Here is a 7,547-nt window from a genome sequence, read left to right on the forward strand (position 1 = left end):
TCTGATTGACTCTCTCGTTCTGTCCATCTGACTGCGGATGAAAAGCTGTACTGAACTCTAGCCTAGTACCCAAGGTTTCGTGCAATTGATTCCAGAACTTTGAGGGTTCCTCTTTTTGATACCATGCTCCTCAGAACTCCATGCAGACATACGATCCTGGTCATGTATATCTTTGCCAACTTAGCACTGGTGTAGGTGGTCTTTACTGGGATGAAATGAGCTACCTTCGTCAAGCGATCGACTACAACCCATATCGAGTCATAGCCTGAACGGGTCCTGGGTAATCCCGTGATGAAATCCATGCCTAGCTTATCCCACTTCCATTCGGGTATCGGCAATGGTTGTAGCAATCCTGTTGGCTTCTGATGCTCTGCCTTTACTCTCTGACATACATCACAAACTGCTACATACTCCGCAATATCCTTCTTCATTCCAGTCCACCAGAAAGTATCCTTCAAATCCAAATACATCTTGGTATTTCCTGGGTGAATCGAGTATGGTGAATCATGGGCCTCCTGCAGAATCAACTTCCTGATCTCTAGCTCGTTAGGCACATAAACACGGTCTTCAAACCATAGGGTATCGTGCTCATCCTCACGAAATACTTTAACTTTTCCTTTGCTCATCTTCTCCTTTATAGAGGCAACCTCCTTGTCAGTTTTCTGAGCTTCTCTGATCTTATCCATCAAAGTAGACTGAATCTCCAATGCTGCTACATAGCCTCTCGGAACTATCTCCAAACATACCTCACGAAGATCCTCGACTAACTCCTTCGGTAAATCTCCCGTCATTAATGTGTTGACATGGCTCTTACGGCTCAGCGCATCGGCTACTACGTTAGCCTTTCTGGGATGATAATGCAATCTCATATCATAATCCTTGATGAGCTCCAACCATCTCCTTTGCCTAAGATTTAGCTCCTTCTGCGTGAAAATATACTTCAAACTCTTGTGATCCGTGTACACCTCACAATGGTTTCCAATGAGAAAATGTCTCCAAGTCTTCAATGCATGCACTACGGCTGCTAACTCCAAATCATGCATGGCATAATTCAACTCATGGGGCTTAAGCTGTCGTGAAGCATACGAAACAACTATTCCCTCCTGCATAAGCACTGCTCCAAGTCCTCGACGTGAAGCGTCACAATACACCTTGTAATCCTTGCGCTAATCTAGCAGAATCAACACGGGCAAGGTAACCAAACGTTTCTTCAACTCCTGGAAACTGGCCTCACATTCCTCAGTCCATATGAACTTGGTATCCTTCTTCAACAACTCCGTCATAGGTTTCGCAATTTTTGAGAAATTCTCAATGAATCTCCGGTAGTATCCTGCAAGTCCAAGAAAACTTCGGATCTCTCCAACTGTTGTTGGTGTTTCCCAATTTATCACAGTGACAACCTTGGTGGGATCTACTGCTATACCTTCTCCAGATATAACGTGTCCGAGGAATCCAACTTCCTTCAACCAAAACTCGCATTTGCTGAACTTGGCATATAACTGATGTTCTCTGAGCTTCTCAAGTACCAAACGCAAATGCTCCTTATGCTCCTCTTCATTCTTTGAGTAGACCAAAATATCATCAATGAACACCACGACGAACTTATCCAAAAACTCCATAAACACCTTGTTCATCATGTTCATGAAATAGCAGGTGCGTTAGTCAGACCAAATGACATAACGGTATACTCGTACAGCCCATACCTGGTGGTAAAAGCCGTCTTAGGTATATCCTGCTCTCGAATCTTTAACTGATGGTATCCTGATCGCAGATTGATCTTGGAAACACCTTAGCTCCTTGCAATCGATCAAACAGATCATTGATCATCGGCAGTGGGTACTTGTTCTTGATTGTTACTTTGTTCAATCCTTGATAATCAACAACCATCCTTAACAATCCATCCTTCTTCTTCACTAGAAGTACTGGCGATCCCCAAGGTGAAGAACTTGGGCGAATATAACCTTTATCCAGTAACACCTTAATCTGCTTCTTAATCTCCTCCAAATCTTTTGCGGGCATCATGTATGGTCTCTTAGATATGGGCCCTGTGCCTGGCAAAAGCTCAATCAAAAACTCGATGTCTCTATCCGGTGGCATGCCTGGCAACTCCTACGGAAATACGTCAGGGAAATCCTTCACCACTAGTACTTCCTCCTGCACAACTCCTGATAAGGAATTTACTTGAGTCCTCTACGGCACATGCCGGGATACATACTTGATCCTTCTTCCTTCTGGCGTTGTAAGCAAAGTTGACTTACTGGCGCATTCAATGTTCCCTCCATACTTTGATAACCAATCCATGCCTAGTATCACATCTAATCCTTGAGATTCCAATACTATTAGGTCCGAGGGAAATACATAGTTACCAATCCTTAATGGTAACCGATCACACTATAGACTAGCCATATACTCTGCTCTAGGCGAGGTTACTAACATGGGTGACCTAAGGGCTTGGGTTGGCAGTTTATACTTATCCACAAATCCCCTTGAGATGTATGAATGCGATGCACCAGTATCAAAAAGAACGAGTGCAGTAAATGACTTAACCAAAAACTTACCTATTACTGCATCTGGCTGAGCTTCAACCTCCTCCACGTTAACGTGGTTCACTTGTCCCCTATTGAAAGGGTTCGACTTCTTCCCAGAGCTTACATTGCCATTTCCACTCTGGGCTTCAGGACATTCATTGGTGTAATGTCCAGTATTCTGGCACTTATAGCAAGTGACTTGGCTTAGGTCTCTCTTGGCTGGCGTCGATGGGTTGGTACGGTTCTGGCCGTTGCTTCCTCCATTCCCGTTACCATTCTTGGGGCCATTATGATTGTGCGAGCTGCCTCCTCCATGGGTATGCTGAAAATGTTCTCCCGGTTTAGGGGTAAAACGTGGCTTCTGCTGAGCTCCAGAATTGTACTTCCCTTGTCCATACTTCCTCTTGCAGTTTTCAATTTGCTGCTGCTTCCCTTCAATCATAAGAGCACGATCTACCAACTCCTGGTAGTTGTTGAAGCTTGCTACCATCAACTTCATGCTCAACTCATCATCCAGTCCTTCTAGAAACTTCTCCTGCTTAGCTGCATCCGTAGCAACGTCATCTGGGGCATAACGTGCTAGCTTACTAAAGTCATCCACATACTGGCCAACTATCCGTCCTCCTTGGCGCAAGTTGCGAAACTCACGCTTCTTCATGGCCATAGCTCCTGCTGACACATGGGCAATACGAAAAGCCTACTAAAATTGGTCCCATGTCACCGTGGCTATAGGGTACGTGACATTGTAATTCTCCCACCATGATGTTGCTGGTCCATCCAACTGATGTGCGGCAAAGCACACCTTCTCAGCATCAGTACATCCTGTAGTGGTTAACTCCCTTCCAATCTTGCGGAGCCAATCATCTGCTACTATAGGCTCGGTGCTACTAGAGAACACCGGCGGATTCAGCCTAAGAAAACGGGTTAAGTGATCAACAGGTGGTGGCGGTGGTGGGTTGTTGTTATTGTTGTTCCCCTGAATCTGATTCTGGACTAGCAACTTCATCAACGTATTCTGCTGCTGGATCAACTGAGTGAGCTCCAGTGAGAAAGCAAATCCATTTCCACGTCTGGGAGGCATCTGGGGGTTTAGAAAAGATGAGAATATAAGATAGAATGAGGTCTAGAGGGAAAACACTACCCATATGCACATGAGGCAAATGCAAACAAAATCACTTCATTCAATCAAACAAGGGCATACAACGGTCTATCTATCGTTACAAAAGTGCTCGGGCTATACTAGATACATGGGGGAATACTACTACTGATATGGTGGTCGACTAGAAAAGCTGCTCCGATGAAGACTCCATGATATCTGCTCCGGCTTCATCAACATAGTCATCATCGCTATCGTCTGGGTCCGAGTCGGTGTCGGCGATGATGATGTAGTTCTCTGGACAAGTGCAATCTTCATCTTCTCCTTCAGTTGCGGGAAATCCCATGAATATTTTTAGCTTCTTCTTCAGATCATCGTTCTTCAACACGAGTGTTGCTATTTCCTCCTCATATCCATCGCGTGTATACTTGAGTTCTTCTTCCAGCTCCGTGATCTTGGTCATGGACTTCTTCAGTTCTATCATGCCTGCGCACATCTGGTTCTCTTGGCGTCGAATGTGCTGGTTTAACTCCTGGATGAAAGTTGCAATTGATCTATCCTTCCTGGTGCTGATCATCTCCCATTGCTCATCTCGGCGCCCACAAATCTGGTAGATAGTATCTGAGGGAGTCCTGGATTAGGGGGTGTTCAGATAGCTGAACTATACCTTCAAGTCGGACTCCTGGACTATGAAGATACAAGATTGAAGACTCCGTCCCGTGTCCGGAAGGGACTTTCCTTGGTGTGGAAGGCAAGCTTGGCGATACGAATGTTCAGATCTCCTACCATTGTAACCGACTCTATGTAACCCTAACCCTATACAGTGTCTATATAAACTGGAGGGTTTTAGTCCGTAGGACAATATACACATCAACAATCATACCATAGGCTAGCTTCTAGGGTTTAGCCTCTCTGATCTCGTGGTAGATCAACTCTTGTACTACCCATATCATCAATATTAATGAAGCAGGACGTAGGGTTTTACCTCCATCGAGAGGGCCCAAACCTGGGTAAAACTTTGTGTCCCCTGCCTCCTGTTACCATCCGGCCTAGACGCACAGTTCGGGACCCCCTACCCGAGATCCGCCGGTTTTGACACCGACATTGGTGCTTTCATTGAGAGTTCCTCTGTGCCGTTGCCGTCAGGCCCGATGGCTCCTACGATCATCAATGGCGATGCAGTCCAGGGTGAGACCTTCCTCCCCGGACAGATCTTCGTCTTTGGCGGCTTTGCACTGCGGGCCGATTCACTTGGCCATCTAGAGCAGATCGAAAGCTACGCCCCTGGCCGTCAGGTCAGATTCGGAAGTTTAAACTACACGGCCGACATCCGCGGGGACTTGATCTTCGACAGATTCGAACCACTGCCGAGCGCGCCGCACTGTCACGACGAGCATGATCTAGCTCTGCCGCCGAACAGAGCCCTGGAGGCCGCACCTGCATCGGCTCCGACCCCTAGTTCGGAGCCGGCCGCGTCGATCGAGGATGGGCGGTTGGACGCCACCTCGGGGGCTGCGATCCCAACGGCGGTTGAGCCGAACACCAGCCCCGTACTCTGCCAGACTCGTGACTCCATGGAGCCGGATTCTTCTCCGGACTCTGAACTCTCCGCGCCCCTGCCGAGCGAATCCGATTGGGCGCCGATCATGGAGTTCACGGCCGCGGACGTCTTTCAGCACTCGCCTTTCGGCGATATCTTGAAATCACTAAAGTCTCTCTCTTTGTCAGGAGAGCCCTGGCTGGACTACGGTCAGCAAGGTTGGGGTACAGATGATGAAGAAATTCAAAACCCACCCGCCACCCACTTTATAGCCACTGTCGACAACTTAACCGACATGCTCGACTTTGACTCCGAAGACATCGACGGTATGGACACCGATGAAGGAGATGATGAAGAACCAGCGCCTACTAGGCCCTGGAAAGACACCTCGTCATATGACATATACATGGTGGACATCCCAAAAGAGGGATAGGGCGATGGAATAGCGGAGGATGACCCCTCCAAGAAACAACAAAAGCGCCAGCGTCAGCGGCGCCGCTCAAAATCCCGCCAACACAAAAATGGCGATTCCAGCACGGGAGATAATAATACCCCAGAAAGCGCCGAAGAACATCCCCCCGGGCAAGATTTAGCACAGGAGGATGAAGAAAACAGCCCTCATGAGAGAGCGGCCGACAGAGAGGTCGAGGACGATAATTGTATGCCTCCCTCCGAAGACGAGGCAAGCCTCGACGACGACGAATTCACCGTGCCAGAGGATCCCGTCGAACAAGAGCGTTTTCAACGTAGGCTTATGGCCACGGCAAGAAGCCTCAAGAAAAAACAGCAACAACTTAAAGCTGATTAAGATCGGCTAGTCGATAGATGGACTGAAGTCCTTGCGGCCGAAGAGCATAAACCCGAACGCCCCTCCAAGTGTTACCCGAAGCGCAGGTTGCTACCCTGATTAGAGGAGGAAGCACTCGACACGGCCGACAGGCCACCCTGTGGCCGCGACAGAGAGGCCTCATGGCCCTCCACCCAAGCCGCACCCCGTACCAAGGCACGGGAATATGCGCTGGACTTACGAGACATGTTGGAGGACAAGGCCAGGCAAACAAGATCGATCTACGGGTCGCGTAGGCGCCCCACGGCTCGAGACGATAACCGTCACGCCGCCCACAAATTCGGCAGGGCCGAACACAATAGACAAAGCTTATTGGAGCTACGTCATGATATCGCCCAGTACAGAGGCGCCGCACACCCTTTGTGCTTCACACACAAAATAATGGATCATCAAATCCCCGAGGGTTTCAAACCCGTAAACATCGAATCATATGATGGCTCAACAGATCCCGCGGTATGGATCGAGGATTATCTCCTTCATATCCACATGGCCCGCGGCGATGATTTCCACGCCATCAAATACCTCCCACTCAAGCTTAAAGGACCAGCCCGGCAGTGGCTTAACAGCCTGCCAACAGGGTCAATCAGCTGTTGGGAGGACCTGGAAGCCGCATTCCTCGACAATTTCCACGGCACTTATGTGCGACCCCCAGACGCTGACGACCTAAGCCACGTAATTCAGCAGCCAGACGAATCGTCCAGGCAATTCTGGACACGGTTCCTAACAAAGAAAAATCAAATACTCGACTGTCCGGATGCAGAGGCCTTAGCAGCCTTCAAGCATAATATCCGTGACGAGTGGCTTGCCCGGCACCTAGGACAGGAGAAGCCGAAATCTATGGCAGCACTCACGGCACTCATGACCCGCTTTTGCGTGACAACTGGCTTGCTTGTAGCAACAATATGACCAAGAACCCTGGTCATTCGGACACCAGGGACATTAGTGGCAGGTCGCGTCGCAACCAGCAGAAGCGCCGCATCAACGGCGACAATGCTAAGGATACGGCAGTTAATGCCGGATTCAGAGGCTCTAAACCCGGTCAGCGGAAAAAGTCATTCAAAAGGAATCTTAGGGGCCCGTCTAGCTTGGACCGAATACTCGACCGCTTGTGCCAAATACATGGCACCCCCGAAAAGTCGGCCAATCACACCAACAGGGACTGTTGGGTGTTCAAGCAGGCAGGCAGATTAAGCGCCGACAATGAAGACAAGGGGCTGCATAGCAATGACGACGAGGAGCCCCGGCCGCCGAACAACAATGGACAGAAGGGTTTTGCCCCACAAGTGCGGACGGTGAACATGATATACGCCACCCACGTCCCCAAAAGGGAGCGGAAGCGCGCGTTAAGGGACGTATACGTGGTAGAGCCAGTCGCCCCAAAGTTCAACCCGTGGTCCTCCTGCCCGATCACCTTTGATCAAAGAGACATCCCACTAGCATCCGTCATGGCGGATTCGCCGATTGGTTCTCGACCCAATCATTGACGGATTTCATCTCACTAGAGTCCTTATGGACGGCGGCAATAGCCTGAACCTG

This window comes from Triticum dicoccoides, chromosome 2A (genome assembly GCF_002162155.2).
Source record: "Triticum dicoccoides isolate Atlit2015 ecotype Zavitan chromosome 2A, WEW_v2.0, whole genome shotgun sequence".
Classification (NCBI taxonomy): domain Eukaryota; kingdom Viridiplantae; phylum Streptophyta; class Magnoliopsida; order Poales; family Poaceae; genus Triticum; species Triticum dicoccoides.